This window comes from Sapajus apella, unplaced genomic scaffold, assembly GCF_009761245.1.
Source record: "Sapajus apella isolate SASKATOON/1434 unplaced genomic scaffold, GSC_monkey_1.0 scaffold26, whole genome shotgun sequence".
Classification (NCBI taxonomy): Eukaryota; Metazoa; Chordata; class Mammalia; order Primates; family Cebidae; genus Sapajus; species Sapajus apella.
The window spans coordinates 12353646-12379397 of record NW_022436966.1 but is presented as its reverse complement, the minus strand read 5'-3'; the positions used below and the strand labels follow the sequence as shown (position 1 = coordinate 12379397).

General features: G+C 38.1%; 1 protein-coding gene and 1 pseudogene across 2 annotated transcripts in view; both read right to left on the bottom strand.

The window, feature by feature from the left end:
* The window catches only part of PUS10 (pseudouridine synthase 10), a 63528-nt gene extending 37851 nt beyond the window's left edge, over window positions 1-25677 (bottom strand). The window contains exons 1-2 of the mRNA XM_032292045.1: window positions 25658-25677; window positions 23731-23817 (exon numbers count right to left, since the gene is read on the bottom strand). The gene's annotated coding sequence lies outside the window, so the exon portion shown is untranslated. The remainder of the gene's footprint in view (window positions 1-23730; window positions 23818-25657) is intronic.
* On the bottom strand, window positions 12193-12724 carry LOC116560586 (annotated as a pseudogene). Its single transcript, XR_004273033.1, has one exon. The product of XR_004273033.1 is annotated as a 60S ribosomal protein L32 pseudogene (transcript).
* Window positions 25678-25752: the final 75 nt, after the last annotated feature.

Genomic DNA, 25752 nt, shown 5'->3' with positions numbered 1-25752 from the left:
AGATTAAAACTGAGAAAGCAGAGATAAAAAAATCAGTCTCTACCCATGAGCAAACCCATGAACTAAGGGAAAATGATAATAAATATTAATACATTAATATTAGTAACACTAATGAAAATAATTAAAATGCAGAGTGGTGGGGGCTGAGACAGAGATATACTTAGGAGGGGCATGTAAAGAATCCTCAGCTCAGTCTTGCAGAAGTGATACCTAATCTGAGCTTCGAAGGATCAGCTACTTAGAATTCACAGGGTAGGCCAGGTGTGGTGGCTCACATCTGTAATCCCAGCACTTTGGGAGGCTGAGACAAGTGGATCACCTGAGGTCAGAAGTTTGAGACCAGCCTGGACAACATAGTGAAACCCCATCTCTACTAAAAATACAAAAATTAGCCGGGCATGGTGGCACACACCTGTAATTCCAGGTACTAGGGAGGCTGAGGCAAGAGAATCGCTTGAACCTGGGAGGAGGAGGTTGCAATGAGCTAAGATTGCACCACTGCACTCCAGCCTGGGCAACAGAGCAAGACTTCATCTAAAAAAAAAAAAAAAAAAGAATTCACAGGGTAAAGAAATGTGGAAAGTATGTTGCAAACAGAGGAAACCCTAAGGTGCAAATGCCAGAGAGCACTGGGAAGGTTCTGAGGACTATGTCAGTGGTCTCTAAAAAGCTGAGGATGTGTGGCTGGGAAATGCAAAGGAGGATGCAGGACTTAGGTCACAGAACCGTTGTAACCATACTAAGGGATTTAGATATTCCCCTTAAGGAATATGGTGCCACAGAAGAACTTTAAGGAATGAAGTATATTTCTCTTCAGGATTGCTCACTGTGGTTGCATTATGAATTCGAAGAAAAATATGGGAATTAAAGAAAATGAAGATTTTTGGTCAACTAAAGCAAGAAATAATATGGCAATGCTAGTGAGGATAAAGAGTAGCCAGCTTTAAGAAGTATTGAAGACGCAGATTGGCAGGACTTGCTGATTGGCAGTGATGTTGAGGTTTCTAAATCACCACCAATGCCCTTCAAACTATATTCTTTTGAATCTTATACATCTCTTGGACTCATTTATAATAACAAAGAAAACCTAGAGTTAAATGGTTTTTTCAGTCTATACAAATATAGACTGAGAATAATGACATAGAAAAATAACAACAGTTGTGTGGGCAGCTGGAGGCATTTAGCAGTAATCCCTGCTCCAAACTCTTCTCCCAACACATACACAAACACATATACATACATACATACATTTATGTATTTTTTTTTCTTGCATACTAATAGCCATTTGGGAACTGGGCTCAATAAGGAGGTTAGTGACAAGAGAAACTTCTTCCTTCTCTCCAACCAGACCACCGCCTAAGATTTCCTCCTTTTTCTCCTCCGCATCCCCAGCCTGCTAGTACCTTAAACTTCTGCCCCATCAGGGCCTGCACCTCACCGTGTGTCGGGGTTGTGGCAGCATTATATAACCTTGAACATCTGCCTCTCCAGGGCCTGCCCCTCACCTTGTGCCTGAGGCGTGGCAGCAGAAAGAGGAAGGTAAGAGAAGATGGGAGAATATTTTCCTATCATCACTGCTTGATATACCACTTAGTTGACTCCTGCACCACCACCATCTCCTCGCCTCCACCACCTCCCATCTCAATCCTACTTTCTTCTTTTCCCCAAAGCCTTGGATGTCAGGCCTGTGATTAAATGAATGTAGCAGACTGAATCTGGATGTCTCCTCTGATGAATAAAACTTATGTCAGCCATGTTAAAAAACCCATCAAAATTCTCTTTCCCTACACGGTTGAGAAAAGAGAAAATGAAGTGAGACATAAGAAGAGACCATTTAACTCTAGGTTTTCTCTCTACTTTGGCAATAAAAATTTAGATAGCATTAAAAAGGTTGAAGATCTTCTTCTGGGACAAGTCAACAGGGGAAAAACAAGGACAGACCAGCAAAGATAGAATGAATCTGTGGGGCCAAATTAGGTTGCACAGCTCTATTGCTCCAATTCCTGGTATTGCTATTTTTATGTTGTGAGTTTTAAGGAAATTGCATTGTGTCATCCAGCACTGTAGGTGCTGATGTTTGTTTAGCTCTGAAGGATTTCATTGGAAATAAGAAGAGGAAATTCTGCAAGTGGGGTGGTGTAGGAGTAGAGGCAGGGTGGGGGATCAGAAAAGACAGAACAGTCACAATAAAGAAAAGGCTCCAGGATAGATAAAATAAATGAAGATAGATATGGCTCAGTCTTGACCTTTTAGTGTCATGTGAAAATGAGAGAGAATACATATAGCAACTAAATTTCAGGTAACTCTAGAGTTAATAACATCAGTGAAGCAAGGATCTCAAACATCTGTTGGCAGCTGGGTGTGGCTGAGAAGTGCAAATGTACTTCCTCTTTGAATTTGATTTTAGAGAGCCAGCATCTTCACTGACACTTTCATAGGGGCCAGGACTTTGTACAGTGAAGCCTCATTCTAAGGATACCTCTGAGTTCCTGCTTTGAGCACAATACAAGTTTGAAGAAATCCAGCACAACCATCAGAGGATAAGGCTGACCTGTGACAGCAGCTTCCCTAGAGGACCCGCTCCCACCAACTCTCTTGCCTGTCACTATGGAACTCCATGCCTTTCATCCAAGACTATCATTAGAAATCCACTAGCTCGCATAACTAAATCACTTCTAGAAACTTGGCCTGTGTACAAAATATCAGCCACAAGAAAGAACCAAAACACCAAGTAGGTCAGTGCTCCCATTCAAGTTGCAGTTCCGTTGGCAAACATACATGAACACACAATAAATGTGTAAAAACAAAAATGCATGCAAATATGTAATTGTATATACAGATGCAGATATATGCACATGTAGACTATTCAAAGAAGATTTGAAGAATTATAGAAGATAAGTACAGGCATCTTCAAAAATATTTAATTGTTATATGCATATCAGTGGTTCTCTAACAGCTTAGTTAAAAGACCCATTACATTCTTAAAAGTTTTTGAGAACCTCAAGCAGCTTTTGTTTATGTTGGTCATAGCTATCAATATTTATCATATTAGCAATTAAAACCATAAATTTTAAAAAAATTTATTAATTCATTAAAAATTAATGACAAAGTAATAAATCCATTATGTGTTAACATAAATAACTTTTCTTGAAAAACATACTTTTTCAAACAAAATAACAGTGAGAAAACTGATGCTGTGGTACATTTTTGCAAATCTCTTTAAAATACGTCTTAAGAGCTGGATTTTCATATCTGCCTCTACATTCACTTGGCTGTGATCACATAGCCTCTGGAAAACTCCACTGTATACTCTTAAAAGAATGAGAGTGAAAAAAGCAAATTATTATAAATTATAAAAATACTTTTGACCTCATGAATACCTTGCAAGGACTTCTAGGGGATGTTAGAGCACATTTGGAGAACTACTGCTTTATATGAAAAAGAATTTTGATGGAAAGTAAAGTAACAAATTAATTATTTAATTAAACAGCTAATATTTAATTAATCAAAATTTGACCCAAGAAGAGGGAAAAAACAGAGAGATCAATAATTTTTTCCCACCTCAATTAAGAAAAATAAAAATAAAAAAATAAAGAGGCTGCTGACTTCCTCCAAGTCGCAATGCAGGCATTTGGTCCCAAGACTGCAAGACTCCCTGGCTCCAGCAGGAACTCCCTATACTTATTTCTTTCCTCTCCCCAGAAAAATCTGTCTTCATCTTGATCCCTGCATTCATTCATTCATTCATTTATCCATCATATTTTTATTTATTTACTTTTTAGATAGAGTCTCACTTTGTCATCCAGGCTGGAGTGCAGTGGCATGATCTCAGCTCATTGAAACTTCCACCTCCCGGGTTCATGCAATTCTTGTGTCTCAGCCTCCCCAGTAGCCGGGATTAGAGGTGCGTGCCACCACACCCAACTAATTTTTGTATTTTTAGTAGAGACAGGTTTTGCCAAGATGGTCTCAAACTCCTGACCTCAAGTGATCCATCTACATCAGCCTCCCAAAATGCTGGGATTACATGCGAGAGCCACCATGCCTGGCCAGATAGACCAATAACTTTTAATAGAAGAAATTGAAAGAGTAATAAAGACTTACCCTGCTAACCCCCTAATATCATCTTATAAGTGAATTTAACAACATATCAACAAACAAAAACAGATAATTCCTTTGTGGTTACAATTTTTCAAGCATAAGATAACCTTACAGTTCATTCCACAAGGCTTACATAATCTAATATAAAATCTAATTGCATGATTTAATACCCTAAACAAATATCTATGTATGTAAATATCCTAAATAAAATATTAAGTCAAATTTTCTTTTTTTTTTTTTTTTTTGAGAGAGGGTCTCTCTGCCACCCAGGCTGGAGCACAGTGGTGCCATCATGACTCACTGCAGCCTCTAACTCCTAGGCTCAAGTGATCCTCCATCTCAGCCGGCTGAATTGTATTCCCTTCAATTCAGCATTTCCAGTTCTAAGAATTTATCAGATAAAAATATAGTCCCAAGTAGCTGGGATTACAGGCACACACCACCATGCCTAGATAATTTTCTTTCTTGGTAGAGATGGGGTCTCACTATGTTGACCATGCTGGTTTCAAAGTTGTGGCCTTAAGCAGTCCTCTTGCCTTGGCCTCCCTCAGCGCTGGGATTACAGGCATAAACCACCACACCCAGCCCTTAAGTCTAATTGTTATTATAATCAGAATGAAAAATGCTTATTTCAAGAAAACAAAATAACATTCAACACAAGGAAATTATTAATTTACTTGACTACAAAATAGATAAAAAGAGAAAAATATAATTATTGAAAATATCCATTTATGATTTTTTTTTTTTTTTTTTTTTGGGACGGAGTTTCGCTCTTGTTACCCAGGCTGGAGTGCAATGGCGCGATCTCGGCTCACCGCAACCTCCGCCTCCTGGGTTCAGGCAATTCTCCTGCCCCAGCCCCCTGAGTAGCTGGGATTACAGGCACGCGCCACCATGCCCAGCTAATTTTTTGTATTTTTAGTAGAGACGGGGTTTCACCATGTTGACCAGGATGGTCTCGATCTCTTGACCTCGTGATCCACCCGCCTCGGCCTCCCAAAGTGCTGGGATTACAGGCTTGAGCCACCGCGCCCGGCCCATTTATGATTTTTAACAGAACATACTAAACTTGGAACAGAAGGAAATTGCATTAAATAGATAAAGGGTAGGCCAGGTGCAGTGACTCATGCCTGTAATAATCCCAGCACTTTGGGAGGCGAGGTGGGTAGATCACCTGAGGTCAGGAGTTCATGACCAGACTGACCAACATGATGAAACCCCTCTCTACTAAAAATACAAAAAAAATTAGCCGGGTATGGTGGCGCATACTGGTAATCCCAGTTACTCTGGAGGCTAAGGCAGGAGAATCTTTTGAAACTGGGAGGTGGAGGTTGCAGTGAGCTGCAATTGCATCATTGCACTCCAGCCTAGACAACAAGAACGAAAGTCCATCTCAAAAAAAAAAAAGATAAAGGGTACCTATCAGAATAGAGCTAACAATATACTCAGCATTAAAATATATGCGTATGTTACACCTAAATATACTGCATATATTTTAAAAATAGTAAAAAAGAAATGATGAAAGTATCATTATTTGCAAATAAGGTAATTGCATACCTAGATAATCAACTGAAAAACCACTAGGATTAATAATACAGACCTGTAAGTTAGTCAGTTCCAAGACAAACATTAAACACACACACCTACAAACATACATATATTACTTTCCTAATAGTTAAAAAAAAAAAAATTATGGGAAGAAGTGATTCCACTCAAATTTCAATTAAAATTAAAAATAAAAAACATTTAAAAACACATAGGAATAAATATAAGAAATATGTGACAAAAACTATAAAATAATTGAAAGATCAAAACAAAAATTGAAAAAATACAGAGAAATTTGTTCCTAGATGAGAAGTTCCTTAAAAATTAGAAATTTATGTTTGTTAAATGACTACAAACAAAGGTAAATGACAAAGACAGGTTGGGAGAAACAGAATTGATAAAAGATTAATAGTCACTATGTCCAAAGAACACTTACTAATCAATTTTAAAAAGCCAAAAAACCAGATAATAGAAACCCAAATGGCTAGTAAACATATAAAAAAATGTAGAAGTTCCCTTGAAAATCAAATAGTACAAATGCAAACTAAAACAAGAAAACTTCTGCATATAGGCCAGAAAATATTGAAGAGTATGAGAACTTCCAGTCTGAAAAAGACATGGGGTTGCAGTACACAGTTGTAAACTGGTACCACTTTTTAGGAGGATAATTTGGAAATTCCTATCACAATTCTAAATGTATATTCCCATCAATTTACCAGTTCCAATTCTAAGAATTTATCAGACAAAACTATAGATATACTAGACTCTATATACAAAAATTTTGTTGCAAATTTCATTTATAATAATAAAAACTGAAAACTGAAGGCGATCTGAATATTCTTCAACTCGATAAATTAATTGATTTAAGAAATTCTGATTTAACCACCTGTACAGAACGCTCATATATGCATATGTGAGCTCTGTAAGTTCCAACACAGCTGAAGGTTGTCAATGGTTGTTGCAACATAAAAGGTCTGCAGAACACGTATGTTTCACTAAAGCAAACAAACCCAAATCATGTGCAGTACATGTATGTATATGTTTATACGTACATAGCAAAAAGTCTAGAAAGAGATTACCAAAATGGTACTCCAGAAAATGGGAAGTAGGAAAGAAGAAGAGAAAGAGAGAGACTAATGTTAACTTTACATACATGAGTTGTTTGACATTTTCAGTAAGCATGTGCTGCTTTTATAATTTAAAAAAGAAAAAATTTAAAGGTAATACTTGTGAATCCTTTTCAGAAATTTAAAGATTATTTTATGAACTCACAACCAATTATCTAAGCTGTCTTTTGTATAACAGTAAGTTTGCTAAAATGAATTATATCTCAATTTATTATCAAATCAATTTACTAAAAAGAAATTAAAAGTAATATTAGATCACAAAATTTTAAAGTGTTACATAGTATATTTGCTTGAATACTATTAGTTAGAGGAATCCTCATTTAAATATTATCTAATAGTTTGAGATCTATTTTATTTTAAAATGCACTATATTTTTAGGAACCTTGCTGCTTCACTATTACCTCTCAGCAATGAAAAACAGAGGAACAGTACAAAACAGTTTCTATCTGGGCCAAAAATAAATTTTTACTTTTGAAAAATGTATAGGTTTTTTGAAATTTATTATTTCTACAAGGAGTTTCTACTAAAGATGAAATTTTTTTTCTCTTTATTTTTGAGACAGGGTCTCACTATGTTGCCCAAGCTGGAGTGCAGTGGCATGATCTCAGCTCACTACAACCTCTGATTCCTGAGTTCAAGCGATTCTCATGTTTCAGCCTCCCAAGTAGCTGGGATGAAAGGCATGTGCCACCATACCTGGCTAATTTTTGAATTTTTAGTAGAGATGGGGTTTCACCACGTTGGCCAGGCTAGTCTTGAACTCCTAGACTCAAGCAATCTGCCCACCTGGTCTACTAAAGTGCTGGGACTACAGGTGTAAGCCACCATGCCTGGCCTTTTATCTTCTTTTTTATTCCTTAATATCTTACTTGGATAGGGTCATATCTAATGGGTTTCCTCTAGGTTGTGTCTGCAATCCTTCAGAAATATGCTCATAAGATTAGAACACTTGTTATAGGAAAAACTGGACTTTATATTATCATCAAAAAAAAATTTCTTGTGCTTTTGCATCAGGGAAATCAAAGAAAATGCATTAAAAGTAGCTACTAGGCCGGGCACAGTGGCTCACGCCTGTAATCCCAACACTCTGGGAGGCTGAGGCGGGTAGATCACGAGGTCAAGAGATCAAGACCATCCTAGCCAACATGGTGAAAACCCATCTTTACCAAAAATACAAAAATTAGCTGGGCATGGTGGTGCACGCCTGTAGTCCTAGCTACTCAGGAGGCTGAGGCAGGAGAATTGCTTGAGCCTGGGAGGCAGAGGCTGCAGTGAGCCGAGATTGCGCCACTGCACTTCAGCCTGGTGACACAGTGAGACTCCGTCTCAAAACAAAAAAAGTACCTCCTAATTCAGAATGTGTGATGATTTTGAATGGCTCGGGGAGGATTTTCCTTTCTTTAGCAAATACTTCCTTGATTGATAGATCAGTAACACAAAACAGATATTCAGGGGCAATGCTTTAAGAAAAACAATGTTTAAAAAAACAGTTTTAAAGAACTCTCACATACATTTCTAAAGACCATATAATTAATATGCTAATTACAAATTTGGTTTTATCTATTCATTAAAAGATAACTCCAAGGATTCTTTCAAGCTGAAATTTAATGAATGGACTACGTTGACCTAGTTTAACTTACTAAATGTATTTGAATGTAACAAAATTACCTGTTTTTAAATTTTCTATATTTTATTTTCATTTCAAAGAGAACAGTTCCCATTTCTTTGAATGTAAACCTTATTCTCCATAGATGCAATAGCTAAACTTTAGAAGTAGTATGATATCAAATGGATGCCTTGTAAACTGTGAAATATAAGCCCCATATATCATAATCTTATTTTTTAAAGAAAAGTCTCCCTAAAACTTAATTTTGCACTTTTCCTAAAACTATACGAATTTTGTGAAAAATAGGTTATATGTCAAGCTATTGATACTTAAGTCTTTCAAAATTTATTAAAGCAACAAACTAAAAACTTCAAACAAAATCCTTCCAATATAAACAGTAAACTCTTGAATCTGCCAGTTTAGTGTGCCTGCCATCTCCTTTTCTTTCCAGGGACTTGCCTAAGTAGCATTAGAACCAGAATGGGAAGAAGGCCATAAAGTATCCCAAACAAAGCAAGGGATTCTGAGACAGAAAGAACTGGGTTCAAGCTCTCCGTCCTACTTAGCCAGCAAGTGATTTTGTGCCCTTTGGGTGCTTCTTTCCTCGCTTAGAGGACAGGAAGAATGAGGTTTCTTGTATAATTAGAAGTTTAAATGAGACAGTTTATGAAAATGTTAATTGTTTTGGGTTTTTTTTGTTTTTTTTTTTTTGAGGCGGAGTTTCACTCATGTTACCCAGGCTGGAGTGCAATGGCGCGATCTCGGCTCACCGCAACCTCCGCCTCCTGGGTTCAGGCAATTCTCCTGCCTCAGCCTCCTGAGTAGCTGGGATTACAGGCATGCACCACCATGCCCAGCTAATTTTTTGTATTTTTTTTGAGTAGAGACGGGGTTTCACCATGTTGACCAGGATGGTCTCGATCTCTTGACCTCGTGATCCACCCGCCTTGGCCTCCCAAAGTGCTGGGATTACAGGCTTGAGCCACGGCGCCCGGCCTAATTTGACTCTCTGTTCAGTAATTCAAAAAATAAATTAAATTGCTTTTTTTTTTTTTTTTTTTTTTAGAAGGAGGCTTACCCTTTCACCCAGGCTGGGAGTGCAATGACAAAATCTCGGCATCTCGGCTGACTGCAACCTCCACCTCCCAGGTTCAAGCAATTCTCCTGCCCCACAGCCTCCCGAATAGCTGGAACTACAGGCGGGTGCCACCACGCCTGGCTAATTTTTTGTACTTTTAGTAGAGATGGGGTTTCACTGTGTTAGCCAGGATGGTCATCCAGGTTGGAGTACAATGGCTCAATCTTGGCTAACTACAGCCTCAACTTCCTGGGCTCAAGCAATCCTCCTACCTCAGCCTCTTGAGTAGCTGGGACTACAGGCATGCACCACCATGCCCAGCTAATATTTAATTTTTTGTAGAGATGAGAGTACCAATTTAATTAGTACTTTTAAGAGGAAAGGAAAAAACTTTAAATACATAACTTCTAAGATAATGATATGTGTAAGAGGATAGAATTAAAACAGAAAAATAATTCAAAAGAATTCTTATTATCCCTAATTCTGTTCAGCATTGTATTAGAAATCCTAGCCAAAGCAACAAGGCAAGAAAAAGGAAATGAATATCATGAAGATTGGAGGGAAAAAGTCATTGTGTACAGACCATATGACCTCTAATTTAAGAGGGGTAGGGGGCACCTCCATGGGGCCAGATCAATAAAGCAGTAACTGAAATATCAGCTGCTGCATGCCATCTAAGAAATAAGTTGCAGATTAAATGTTACTCGATAGAAGTACCTTTTTTGAGACAGGGTTTCGCTCTGTCACCCAGGCTGGAGTGTAGTGGTGCAATCTCTGCTCACTGCAATCTCCGCCTCCTGAGTTCAAGCAATTCTCTTTCCTCAGCTTCTGAGTAGCTGGGACTACAGGCACCTGCCACCACACCCAGCTAATTTTTATATATTTTCAGTAAAGACAGGTTTTTGCCATGTTGATCAGGCTGGTTGTGAACTCCAGGCCTCAAGTGAGTCACCTGTTTTGGCCTCCCAAAATGCTGGGATTACAGGTATAAGCCACTGTACTCAGCCAGAAATACCTTAATATATGTCTACATTAAAAAAAAAAAAAATGTTCTGGAATACAAATTTAGTTTTCATGCCTAGTTACTGATATGCTCAATAGGGCATGAGTGTACATGCCCACTCCATGATAGGTCATGGATTTCTGTGATGCTTTTAGAATATGAAATCACTAAAATCACCATCTCATAATTTCTAATATGAATTTCTAGTGATGATACCCCCCCAAAAAAATCAGATAATCAATATACATAACACCCCAGCCTCATAGAAAATTTAAATCCTGGATGTGAACTGAAATCTATGCTTCATATTATGCTTCTTAATAAGACTAAAAGGATTATCTGTGTTGATGCCTTTGCATCTATTTTATTATTTCATTTCCTTTTATATGCTTCATGACCGCATTTAAATAAAATCCATTTTGTTTTTTCCCCAACGCAAGTTAGTTCCCCTCACATTATCTTTACTCAGCTACTGGCAGTAATATTTTAACAATCACTTTAGAGAGAAACTTAGATTCCACCAGAAAAAAGAATCAAGGGTTTCGATCATACTCAATACCACAACATTTACTTATACAAGTAGCTTGCAAATTATAATTTAATGAACGCAATATTTCACTCTTTAATTTGCCATACATATAATTCTTAAAGATAACAAACTAGTCCTCTGCAAGTACCAGCTGAGCACTCTTGCCCTGGCTCTGGAGACTGCCATATATCCAGCTGATCTCTGACACACTAATTGTGAAACCAAAAGCTACATGCGATAGAAAGGAAGTAGCCTTGTGAAATGACAATCCAATGCTCAACTACGGTTTTTTACATCAGAGTTTTATAAATTATAAAAGTGTCCAAATTGACTGGAAAGTACATATTACATGAAGATAAACTGGATAACTTTGCATAATAAATGTAAAGGCAAGGAGAAAGATACTCAGTTTTTTTAAGACAAAATTCCCAGCTAAACATTTCCACCTGGGACCTTGAATAATATCTAGTCTAGAAAATATATCCACTTAGTATTGATCCTATATTAATATCAGTGAGGAAAATAGGTTCAGTTTTATTTAAAAGGGGAGATTTGTAAAAATAACTTTCAATATTTGGAGCAGCAAAACCTAATTTTAAAAAGGAGAAGAAGCTGAAACACTGCGATTAATCAACACTTCTTAACTGACAAACCTGACCAAAGACTATTTTGCTGGTCCTTCCTTTTGCTTGGAGGGAAGAAAGTAGTAGTACTATTTCTTAAGAAAGAGGTTTCTGACAATGAGGTTGGATATGCCTGACTTCAAGGTAGCACCTGGCACCTAGCCCCCCCCTTTTCTTGGACATTTGGACATATCCATGACAAAGGATATGGCTGAAAACTTTATTGGAACTTCCACCTCCAATTAAGGAATTTCACCATCATAATTCATCATCATACACACAAGCATCAATCTTCCTAAGGGAAAAAAAAAAGTTAAAAGTAGCTCCTCACAAAAATGACTTGAAATTCCTGTATTCAAGGATGTAATAAAATATTTCACTCAAAACATCTTTTGCACCTATTCCAGTCATCTGATAACAAAACCTGAACACAAATGTGATGAGAAAGTGCTAAAATTGTAATTTAACTTTTATTTCCAAAGTTATCACTTCAGAGAACCACAAAATAAACTGGTGGTTTACCATTACTCTTATTAAACTATTACACTTGTTAAATAATTAAAAGAGTTCTAGTTTCATATTTTTTTTTTTTAAGGAAGATGCCAGTTTTATTTAAACACAAAATGTGCACATAAGCTGTCTACTCATTTTCTTCACTGCGCAGCCTGGCATTGGGGTTGGTGACTCTGATGGCCAGCTGGGCAGCTCTTTCCACAATGGCTTTGCGGTTCTTGGAGGAAACATTGTGAGCGATCTCAGCACAGTAAGATTTGTTGCACATCAGCAGCACCTCCAGCTCCTTGACGTTGTGGACCAGGAACTTCCGGAAGCCACTGGGCAGCATGTGCTTTGTTTTCTTGTTGCTCCCATAACCAATGTTAGGCATCAAGATCTGGCCCTTGAACCTTCTACGAACCCTGTTGTCAATACCTCTGGGTTTCCGCCAGTTACGCTTAATTTTGACATGTCGGTCTGACTGGTGCCGGATGAACTTCTTGGTTCTCTTTTTGACGATCTTGGGTTTCACAAGAGGTCTAAGGGCGGCCATGATGCCGAGGAGGAGATCGCTGCTACCTCCGTAGGCAGCGCCGAGGAAGAGAGAAGGGACCTAGTTTCATATTTTTACCAAGAATCCTTTCCCCAACCTTGAAGATACTGCATCATTTGGAGAAAGATAATACTCAGATCAAAACCCAAGCTAAGTCCCTCTATTTATAACACAAAAAGACAATAACCCTTTTGAAATCTGACCAAGGCTGGATGTGGTGGCTCACACCTGTAATCTCAGCACTTTGGGAGGCCGAGGTGGGCAGATCACCTGGGGTCAGGAGTTTGAGGCCAGCCTGGCCAAAAAGGCAAAACCCTGTCTCCACTAAAAATACAAAAAAATTAGCCGGGCAAGGTGGCAAGTGCCTGTAGTCCCAGCTACTTGGGAGGCTGAGGCAGGAGAATCGCTTGAATCCTGAAGGTGGAGATTGCAATGAGCTAAGATCATGCCACTGCACTCCAGCCTGGACAACGGAGTAAAACTCTGTCTAAAAAAAAAAAAAAAGCATAAACTTTGGAGTTTAACAGATCAGAGCTCAAATCCTTGCTCTACTATTTATCAGCAATGTGACCTTCAGCTTCAATTTCATCATCTGTAAAATGGAGATGATAACACTACCTACTTTAAGGGGTTGTGATTATTAAATGAAAGAGCACATGCAGCACACTCTGTCACAAAAATATTCAATAACTGTTGGTGGCTTATTTTCCTGACAAAGGTGTTTTATCTTGCTGCTTCTAAAATATAGCTACACATTATGGTGGTGTGGCTGTTTTACATATAAACAACTGCTTCATATACATATGCATACATACATATGTGCTTCTTATCACTGTTATGAATAATTTTTAAAAAACAATCATATCTTAGTAAGCTAGAATTACTAGGTCTAAAACATAGTGGTGGTATCAGAATAAAAGGACAGTTCTGTGCAACAAAAAAAACCAACCTGAAATAGTCAAGAGTCTAAATTAGAAGTTCTCTTTTCTGGCAACTTAATCTACTAAGCCACATGGTCCTAAATATTAATGGAGGAGAAATAGTTTAATAAGGATCTCTACAGTTAGAAGGTAGCAATGTGCTAATATGTTGCATTTCACAGGGAAATCGTTTTAAGAAAAAAGGATGTGTTTCATCTTGTATTCTTTTTCATTCTGCTATATTATCATTTCTTATTGTAAATTTCAAAGATGTCAAATGTGACAATTCATAAGAATAAGACTATACACATTTTAAAAAGAAACTTCAAATCTTTGAGGCCATCTCACGTTCTTAATGCACCTACTTTCCATCACCTACACTGCTGGATGAGCCATAGCAACTTCTTTTCTTTCTTGCTTCCTCCTCCATTATACTTAGGTGGGTTCAGTCCAAAGAAAAAGCAATGCCATAACGAGATGCATTAAAATATATGTCTGGATAACCTGCCAACTGCAATCCTGAATCCAATATACATTATATTATTGTGGTAGTCTTTAGAATTAGGCTTGCTTCTAATCCTGCTTGACTATGGCTTTCTCCTCACAGGAATGAGTAGACTTGTTCCTCCTTGCTGCATACCACAGTGACTTGGGGACTAGGTGCTTTATTTTTTGAGCTTCTTGTGCCAGCACCTCAATAATGAGTTATTAGATCTCTTCAATATCTGTTCTGACTCTTTGATAGTTGGACTTCAAATTGTACATATCAACCAGGGCTTGGGTTCTATATAGACCTTGAATAATCACATGTCACTCATTCTTTCTCCCTTGGAACACATCTCAGTGGTGCATCAAGTAACAGAGTCCTAAACCTGTACCTGTACCCATGTCTAGTCTCATATTCTCCTTAACACAGCAGCTCTGCCGGATTCATCACTCTGGTGATCCTCTGACCTTTAGTGATGTTCATGAGTGTGTATGAATTAATAAGGGGAGTAGTTAAGAAAAGGTAATACCCATAGAGCCAGTCAGATAAATAAAACATATGTAAATATACAAGACATAGAGATGGTATGGTTTAAAAAAAAAACTTAAAAAGCAACAGCAGCATGAAGCAGGGAGGCATATCCAGATTCCAATAAATGGGACACACTGGGCAAATCACATAACCTCTACGGGCCTTGGTTTTCTCCTCTTTAAATGAGGATGAGTGTGATAACTACTGAAGTGGTCTCAATCTGTGAAGCTGAAAAAAATTACCCACGCATAGCATATCTTCTTTCCAATCTACAGATACTACCCATTAACTGTCAGAGACTAAAAGGGGATCCCTTATACACAAAGGCTGGAAACTCCTGGACTCTCAATCAGACATTCCCAGTGGGCGTAAATGAGTTTACACTTGGGTGGTGGCCTGACTAACACTCTGACAAATCACAACCATATATACATTGACGTTTTTCAGTAAGTGCCATAAAAAGCTGGGGAGTCCTGTTCTAGCTGATCACCAAGATCTCATATAGATCTATGATTCCATGATTCTAATAACACAGACTTTCATACAACAGTGTTACATTCACAAAGGCAAGTTCTTGGAGATACCTTTTATAAGATAGGGTAGATTGCTGCATGAACACACTCATTTCTTGTGGATGGTTTTAAAAGTGGCAGCCTGTGTACCTAAAACTAGCAAGGTTACTATATATTTCCCAACCCACTCATGAAAAGCCTACCAAAAGATTCTTAACGGGCAGTTCTTAAAACAACTAAGACTCAAAAGCATTTAACTTTTACAAGGACTTAGTGGAACGCTCTTTTCCCATAAATGCAAGTTTAGCCCAATATTAGCATATGTCTGGGACATTCATTCTATAGTAGTTTTGTGTGGCATTATGGTATAGAAGTTTAGAGGAATCAAACTTGTTTTGCATGGATAAGTGGACCATATAGGAACTGAAGGGAGTTCTAAACTAATCTAACCAAAAATCAGGGGTATAAATTCTGAAAACTCCTTAGTAAGCTCAGAAAAGGCTTATTGAATGAAATGGATCTTGGGTTGGTCCTGAATGAGACAGAACACACACAGATTTAGGAAGAGTGCCTGTCATACAAAATAAAAATTGAGAAGCGATGCAAAAATGGACAAAAAGCAGAAAATACACATGCTAAATCAGAAAGCTGAGTTAATGAACAAAGATAGCCAGCTCAGGCCTGCACACACACAATATATATATAGCTCTCTATGCTTGAAGTTAATGGAGTTTTGTTACATTCTATTCATGAACTAAATATAATTAGAAAAAATATTGTCCTTTAGAAAAAGTAAGAACAACAATCAATAACAGAAGGGAAATTACTAATTAAGAAAGATTCTAGGACTAATGGCTTAAGAATTTAAGAGGCCTCTGTAAATACAAAATTTTTAGTATGTGCATTTTTAGGACAAAGGAATTCACTGTTTTCTTCAGATTCTGAATGAGATCAATAATCCTAAATTAGTTAAGAATCTACAGATTTAAGTAAAAATCCAAAATCATTTGAATATCCATTCTTCAGAATTTAAGAAGACAATTTCAGGCTGGGTACAGTGGCTCACGCCTGTAATCCCCGCACTTTGGGAGGCTGAGGCAGGTGCATCACCTGAGGTCAGGAGTTCAAGACCAGCCTGACCAACATGGCAAAACCCCGTCTCTACTAAAAATATAAAAATTAGCTGGGCATGGTACTATGTGCCGGTAGTCCCAGATACTCAGGGAGGCTGAGGCAGGAGAATCACTCCAACCCAGGAGGCGGAGGTTGCAGTGAGCTGAGATTGCACCACAGCATGCCAGCCTGGGTGGCAGAGCAAAACCCTGCCTCAAAAGAAAAAAAAAAAAGAAAGAAAGAAGACAATTTCTTAAATAAAAAAATGCTACTACAGAAATTGTACTGCTGCCTGTGGCCATACCACCCTGAATGTGCCTGATCTCGCCTGATCTCAGAAGCTAAGCAGGGTCAGGCCTGGTTAGCACTTGGATGAGCAGAAATGGTACTCCTTTATTTTTAGCTAATTTTCTAGGGTTGTGTATAATTTGTAGTGCTTACTGCAAAGTATGACGATATAAAGTATAGTAAATGATAGAAAAAAGTTTTGATTTGACAAAACTCTAACCATATCAAGTTGCATATTGAGAAGTAGGTGTTTCATCCAAAGTAACACTTAATATATAAATTTAATGTCAATGGACTAAGCAAACTGTTTCCCATATACTACCCATGAGAAGGGATCAATAAACCAAACTGATAGTACAATATTGCCCTCTACTGGACTCAACTAGTAAAGATGAACCTAAAAGAACTAAAACTGAAAAGCATTTAGTTTTTTGTTTTTTGTTTTTTGTTTTTTTTTGAGACGGAGTTTCGCTCTTGTTACCCAGGCTGGAGTGCAATGGCGCGATCTCGGCTCACCGCAACCTCCGCCTCCTGGGTTCAGGCAATTCTCCTGCCTCAGCCTCCTGAGTAGCTGGGATTACAGGCACGCACCACCATGCCCAGCTAATTTTTTTTTGTATTTTTAGTAGAGACGGGGTTTCACCATGTTGACCAGGATGGCATTTAGCTTTTAAAAGGACTTAATGGAATCCTCTTTTCCCATAAATACAAATTTAGCCTAATATTAGCATATGTCTGGGACATTCGTTCTATGGTTTTTGTGTGGCATTATGGTATAGAAGTTTAGATGAATAAATCATGAATATAAAATAAAATAAAAAATAACCACTATAGGGCCAGGTGAGTGGTCTTTAATACTGGCACTTTGGGAGGCCAAGCCAGGAGGATCACTTGAGCCCAGGAGTTCATGACCAGCCTGGGCACTTTAGAGAGACTTCATCTCTACAAAAAAATAAAAAATAAGTTATCTGGGCATAGTGGCATGCACCTGTGGTCCCAGTAACTCAGGAAGCTGAGGCAGGAGGATCACTTGAGCCTAGGAAGTCAAGGCTGCAGTGGCTGTGATTGTGTCACTGCACTCCAGCGTGGGTGACAGGGCGAGACCCATCTCAAATAAATAAACACTATATTAAGTATTTTTCTTAAAACTATATAGAATCTTAGAGTTGAAAAGTCTTAAGATCTCTAGTCTAACCAACTATATAGTGCACACTTTCCTTCTATATATCTTGGCCAAGTACAGCTGGCACTCTGTATCTGTGGATCCTGCATCGGTGGATTCAATCAACCGTGGATAGAAAATATTTGGTGGGGGAAGGATCTGTACTAAACAGGTACAGACTTTTTCCAGTTATTATTCCCTAAATAATGTAGCATAACGACTATTTACATAGCACCCACATTGTATTATATAAGTAATCTTGAGTTGATTAAAGTATATAAAAGGATGTAAGTTACATGCAAATAGTATACCATTTTATATGAGAAACTTAAGCATCTGTGGATTTTGATACCTATGAGGGGCTCAGGCCTTCTGCAACCAATCCTCCACAGATATCAAGGGACAACTGTAGTTGTCCAGCCTTGGCTTAAACACCCTAGTGACGGAAAATCTCTGGAAACCTGTTATCCTGTTCTGGATAATTCTCAATTCTTAATAGCTCTTGATTCTATGCTTGAAGCAATCTAATTCCTCTTTTATAAGGAAGCCTCTCAAATATTTAAGGAAAGCAAACTCATCCCACTGAATCATCTATTCTCCAAATTAAATAACCCAAGTTCCTTCAGCAGTGGCTCCTGTGTGACCAAGTTTCAGATGGCTCCACCATTTTGAATGCACTAAATCCTCTAGATGTATATTGATTTTCTATTGCTTCTATAACAAATTATGACAAATTTAGTGGTTTAAAACAACACCAATTTATTATCTTTAGGTCGCAGGTCTGATACAGGTCTGACTGGGTTAAAATCAAGGTGTCAGCAGGGCTGTGTTCCCTTCTAGAGGCTGTAAGTAGTAAATTCGTTTTCTGCCTTTTCTAGCTTCAAAAGAACATCTGAATTCCTTGGTTCATGGCTCCCTTCCTCCATCTTCAGAGTAAACAACATTACATCACTCTTTCTATTATTTTGTAATCACATCTCCTTATCCTGACCTCTGCCAGGAAAAGTACTTTTGCAGACCAGTGATTATGTCCACCTGGGTAATCCAGGCTAATCTCCCCATCCTTAACCTTAATCACATCTGCAAAATCCCTTTTTTATTTTTATTTTATTTTTGAGACAGAGTCTCCCTCTGTAGCCCAGGCTGGAGTGCAGTGGCACAATCTCAACTCACTGCAACCTCCACCTCCCAGGTTGGAGGGATTCTCCCACCTCAGCCTCCCAAGTAGCTGTGACTACAAGTACGTGGCATCACGCCCAGCTAATTTTTGTATTTTTAGTAGAGATGGGGTTTCACTAAAACCCAGCTGATTTGGCCAGGCTGGTCTCTCAAACTCCTGACCTCATAATCTGCCCACCTCAACCTCTCAAAGTTCTGGAATTATAGGCACGAGACACTGTGCCTGGTCCAAATCCCTTTTTTAAATGTAAGGTAGCACATTCATAAATTCTGGATATGAGGGCATGACTACACAAAATGTCTTCCCATTTTTCCTTGTTGCTTTAAAGTAAAACGCTTCAACAAACATGGCATTCCAAGAATGGCCAGCATTAAGTAAAAGACAATTGTCACCCTCCTCATTCCAGATATTATACTTCTATCTAGACTAAGATCCAAAGTGTTTACCTAATCATACTCCTAATTCTTACTGTCTCATTAGTCTCATTATCTGTTCTTTACTAAAACACCTATACTTTCTCTGTAAACACAGATTCTAAGCCACTCTTGACTCATCCTTTACTTGGTAGTTTTTTAAAACCCTAATATAAGAACTTATATTCATCCCTGTTAAATATGATCTTGTCAGCTGGGCGTGGTGGCTCACACTTGTAATCCCAGCACTTTGGGAGGCCGAGGCCTGAGGTCAGGAGTTTGAGAACAGTGTGTCCAACATAGTAAAACCTCATTTCTACTAAAAATATAAAATTCGCTGGGTGTGGTGGAAAGCACCTGTAGTCCCAGCTACTCAGAAGGCTGAGGCAGGAGAAACGCTTGAACCCAAAAGGCAGAGGTTGCAGTGAGCTAAGGTTGTACCACTGTACTCCAGCCTGGGCAACAGAACAAGACTCTGTCTCAAAATAAATAAATACATAAACAAATTTGATCTTGTTAGATTTTCCCTAACTAGATCTTTTTGGATCTTAATTCTAACAGTCTATCTGCTATACTCTCAACTCTGTGTCATGCACACCTATTTGTGTTCCCATTATATCAACACTGATAGAAATTATGAAGAGGAAAGAGTATAAAAAGAATCCTACAGCACGTCAGAAATCTCCCTGAAGTTCAGTGATCCTTGAATTTTAATGTGTACCTAAGTGATCCTCGAATTTCAATGTGCACAGAAATTCAAGGAGCTTCTGTGCCCTACCCCTAGAGATTATGATTTAGGAGGTCTGAGACAAGGCCCAGTCATCTGTTTTCAATGTCTTTCCCCAAGTCAATTTCAGATGGTTGATCTGTAAACATTTGGAGAAACACTGCCCAGTGTGATACTCATCATAAGTCAACTCCTTTTGGGTATGGCCACTCTGGCATAATCCAACCAATTATCTTCACATCCTCCTCATGCTCCCTGCCACTTTTAGGAAGTTATCATAAAAAAGAAACCTATTCAAATGACTTGCCAAAATCCAGTTGTGCTGGTGTTATTGTATTTCCCTGCTTTACCAGCCCTGCTAGCCTATAAAGGAAGAAATAATGCAGACATGACTTGTTCTTAGTGAATCTGTTCAGTGTACTCACAACCAATTCTTCCTTATGCTCAGTGCCCACAATTTGCTCTTTTAGTTCCTGATCTAGAATCCTACCAGGGTTTCAGGGTCAAGCTCACCAGTTGGTAGTTAACAGAACCAACTTTCTTCACCTTTGGAAAATTACAACTGCCTTTATCTGTCTCCAGTCATTTGTAAAAGCTGCTATTTTTAACCCATTTATTTCTAGTGTTCCATTATTAGAACGCTAAGCTTGCAGGAATTATTTATATGCTACTGCTCAAGGTTATCACTAAGGTCTGATTTTTCACCAAAAAATTTGCAACCTCCAGCATAAATGGGTTAAAAGCCCTAAAACATCAGGGACACCCGCAAGTTCTTTCTGAAGCTATACTGGAATGCAATGCACCCAGGCCTGAACATCTGAACCCATTTTGAAAATCTTTACCATGTGGAGCATTCATTCTCCCTTACCAATGATCACTCTACTCCTTTTCAGTAGGAAGATCGTTTTCCTCGACATAAAGGACAGAAGCAAAACAGATTTTTCAGAGTCCTACTTTCTCTGTATCATGTATCAATAGTACATTATCAGTTCCAAACAGCAGATCTATCCATCCTTTTCATCTTTTTCTTGCTCTAAACATAACTTTAAGTACATAAATCTTCCTTAGCAATTCTTACAAGCTTCTATTCATTAGTGGCTTTAGTTTTCTGGTTGCTGTTCTTATAAACATAAGCCATCCTCTTTCATTTTTTTTTTTTTTTTGAGATGGAGTCTCGCTCTGTCACCCAGGCTGCAGTGCAGTGACACAATCTCGGCTCACTGCAGCCTCTGCCTCCTAGGTTCAAGTGATTCTCCTGCCTCAGTCTCCCAAGTAGCTAGGACTACAGGTACCTGCCACCACACCCAGCTAATTTTATATTTTTAGTAGAGATGGGGTTTCACCATGTTGGCCAGGCTGGTCTCGATTTCCTGACCTCATAATCCACCCACCTCAGCCTCCCAAAGTGCTGGGACTACAGGCATGAGCCACCATGCTCAGCCAAGAAATGCAAATTCTGAGGCTCAAGCGATCCTCCCACCTCAGTCTCCCAAAGTGCTGGAATTACAGGCAAGAGCTACTGCAACTGGCCATTTAATTTTTTAAAAAACCTTACTGGAGGCCACCCCTTGTTTCTTTTGTAAGCAGGAATATAATAAATACCACCAGATTGATAAAATATTATTTGCTTTAAATATATCTGTGATAATCTACTTCTTAGAAGTGGAAAAAATAAAATCATTCAAATGGACTCAATTGTATATTCTAGCATGAATTATGAGATAATTGACAGCAATCAATTTTATGGGCAGTATATTGATATTTGTTCCACAGAAGCTCTAAGGTAGAGATATTTACAAGGTCTAAGTTGAAAGCCATATGTAGAACATGGCACTAGAGAAATCACAGAATTTATATTCGAAATGCAGAATATTCTGAAGATATGTGTAACTACTTTTAATTGAGATGTATAACAAATAAATAGTTTAAAAGGCAATTTCTATCCAGCCTGGCTTGCACAGCATATCTCAACTCCAAAGAAGTACTAAAAGATGCCAATAAGACAAAGTAACATAATAATAAAAGAAAATCTCATGAAGCGAACCTTAAACATAATTTTCTGAAGACATCTGGGATGTGAAAAGAGTATACTGCATATAAAACTATGATTTCTTTAATTATTCTTAGGAAATGAATAGGTAAAATATGTTACTCATTACTACAAATAAAGCAGTAAAACACAGCACACTCAACTGTGGAAATATATTAATTCTTCAATAATCAGAACAGTGACATATTTCTGCTAAATAGTTTTCTGGCTAAAATTAGTTATAAAAACTAGAGTTTGAGCAGAATAATTCTACTTTTAAAAACAGTATCTTCTGTTTCTAATATGAAATATAAATACCTCATAAATAGTAACATTAATATTGTTAAAATTATCAAATAAGTGATAAAAATGGACAACACAAATCTTAATGTAAAAATATAAACTTTGATTCACAGGTTCTGAGGGTTAGGGAAATATATAAACATAAGCTTTGAGAGGAAGGATTTGGTGGTAAGATATATAACCACATTCAGAAAATATACTTCTTATTCCTATTTCTGTTACTCAAAACTCTCACTAAAGTGAGAGTCACTCAGCTTTTGGAAGTCTGTTTCTCTATACCAAAATTGGACCAGAAGATGACACATCAGTGAGAAATGCTTTAATGACTGACTAGAAAATGACTTTAAGTGTTTATAAACCCAGTATATCATCATCATCATCCCATTTATACTTCCATTTGCTCAGTTAGTTGTCTTGTTAGCAACACAGATACTATATAAAATCATCTTACTCTCTTTCACTTCCGGCTCTTTATCATTCCATCCAGCTTCAACAATCTTCAGCTTATTTGGGGCTAATAAACATGCTCACCCAAAGAAAGTGAGGGTTTACAATGTAATGTTCTGGTGATGCTGTAGGCTTCTTAGGGGAAAGACATCTCATAAATATAAACAGTTATGCTTAGAACCCATGATTGTTTGGGAGGCTGAAGTAGGAGAATTGCTTGAACCGGGACCCAGAAGGCAGAGGCTGCAGTGAGCTGAGATTGTACCATTGCACTCTAACCTGGGCTACAGAGCGAGACTCCATCTCAAAAAAAAACAAAAAACAAACAAACAAAAAACAAACAAACCTTGGTTGTAATTTGAGATTACAGATGTTTCTTACTATACTTCATTTAACAGTATTAACAAAGCTTTATGTTTTCATGTCAGTTTTGACACATAAGAATATTACAGTAACAACTTTTTTTTTCACTCAACAAAGAAAACAGTTTCTAAAAATAAGGCTATTTCTCTACCTTTTGTCATTGACCAGAAGATATGCCATCTTTATATTTTACTCCAGAAAGAAGAAGGTTCATCATAATTGAAATGACCCTATTCTAGGACCATTCTAAAATGCACATATCCACCTCAAAAGATCTCCGGAAACCTAGTCAAATCTCTTTTCTGACCATCATACCTTACATGGAGCTAATAATGAATGTCTGCAACTGATTGAGGGACTTTAAAAAAGATGACAGTCCTAGGGCAAACTCACTTGCTTTGTTAGGACAAAACTAATTCCTTTTGTCATTTATTCATTCAACAAGTATTTATTAAGCAGCTATAAATTGCTTCAATCATTCAATATGTACACAATATGTAAAAAATATAATAAAGAAATATTACTACATTCCAATTTTTTGAAAAATTCCTAGCATGCACTTCACATACAGTTTTATGCATGCAAATGACCTTACCTCTCTTACAGATAGTTGTGGTGGGAAGGAGACTGAAAATACCAAGCTGGTGAATTCAAACCCAGAGGCCTCAACCTTTTGGCACACCTAAAAAAGTATTACAATTGTGTAAATTCCCAGGAATTGCTGAAAATATCACTTACTCTAATCTTCATAACACGAATTTCTGATCCAGTAGATGACATGGCAAAAATTCCAAACTTTCACATGACAGTGGAACACTCACAAATATCTTGAGATTAAATATTGCCTAACTAGGACCCTGAAGACTAATACCACAAGGAAACAAAACAGCCAGGAGTGACATCTGCAGAATAAACTATTAAGTGTCAAAATAGCTTTCTATTAGGTCACCTTCTAATTTTCAAACAAAATAAACCCAAACATAGCACTCTTGACAGAAGAAAACAAAAGGCAATCCCACGTTCAATCACTTACCTTTTTTATTTTCTTTGAGACGGAGTCTAGCTCTGTCGCCCAGACTGGAGTGCAGTGGTGCGATGTCGGCCCACTGCAACCTCCACCTCCCGAATTCAAGCAATTCTCCTGTCTCAGCATCCTGAGTAGCTGGGATTACAGGTGCCTGCCACCACACCCAGCTAATTTTTGTATTTTTAGTAGAGACAGGGTTTCACTGTGTTGGCCAGGCTGGTCTCGAACTCCTGACATCATGATCCACCTGCCTTGGCCTCCCAAAATGCTGGGATTACAAGCATGAGCTACCGTGCCCAGTGAAATCATTTACCTTCTACAAGGCTGTAATCTCCTGGACAATGATAAATATGATTAGAAATGAATTTTTCTGTCACTTAGCTATGGTTAAACAGCAAAATGAAAACAAACTGCTATATTTTTCTTCAATTAAATAGCATTTATGACTGAAATACATGAATACACATTTTATTTTCAGATACGTCAATTAAAAAGTAATTTGAGATAGGCTTTTGTTTTAAAAAAAATTAAGAAAATATTTTAATGATCCAATTGTGTGAAACAAGTTGAATATGAATGGCAGTGTTCCTTTCAATATAAGAATTCTTGAAGCTAGGCATGGTGGCCTGTGCCTGTAGTCCCAGCTACTTGGGAGGCTAAGGTGTGAGGATCACTTGAGCCCAGAGGTGGAGGTTGCAGTGAGCTGATATTGTACCACTGCACTCCAGCCTGGGTGACAGAGTGAGACCCTGTCTCAAAAACAAAAACAAAAAACAGAAGGCTGGGCGCAGTGGCTCACACCTGTAATCCCAGCACTTTGGGAGGCCAAGTTGGATAGATTGCCTAAAGTCAAGATTTCAAGACTTGCTTGGCCAACATGGTGAAACTCCGTCTCTACTAAAAATACAAAAATTAGCTGGGCATGGTGGCACGTTCCTGTAATTCCAGCTACTTAAGAGGCTGAGGCAGATGAATCACTTGAACCTGGGAGGCAGAGGTTGCAATGAGTTGAGATTGCACCATTGCACTCCAGCCTGGGTGACAAGAGTGAAACTCTATCTCAAAAAAAAAAAAAGAGAAAAAAAAAATTCTTGGCCTTAGCCAGATGCAGTGGCAAACACCTGCAATCCCAGCGCTTTGGGAGGCCAAGGTAGGAGGATCACTTGAGGCCAGGAGTTCAAGACCAGCACAATAACATAAGGAGACTCTACCTCTACAAAAAGATTGAAAAATTGGGTGTGCATGGTAGTACATTCCTGTAGCCTTAGCTGCTCAGAAGGCTGATGTAGGAAGACTGCTTGAGCCCAAGAGCTGGAGGCTACAGTGAGCTGTGATTGAACCACAGCACTCTACCCTGGGCAACTGAATGAGACTGCCCCCCCCAACCCCCCAAAAAAGAATTGTCTTGTCTCCAAAAAAGAAAAGAAAGAATTCTTGGTCTTAGAACTGAAAATCTCCATGTAATTACACCTATAATGAAAAACAGGTTATTTACCTTTTTAATGAAATCTTTCTCACAGAATTCTTGAAGAATTCCTAGGCATATATTACATACATTTAAATTTGAGTTCTTGGAAGCAATGCTTCCAT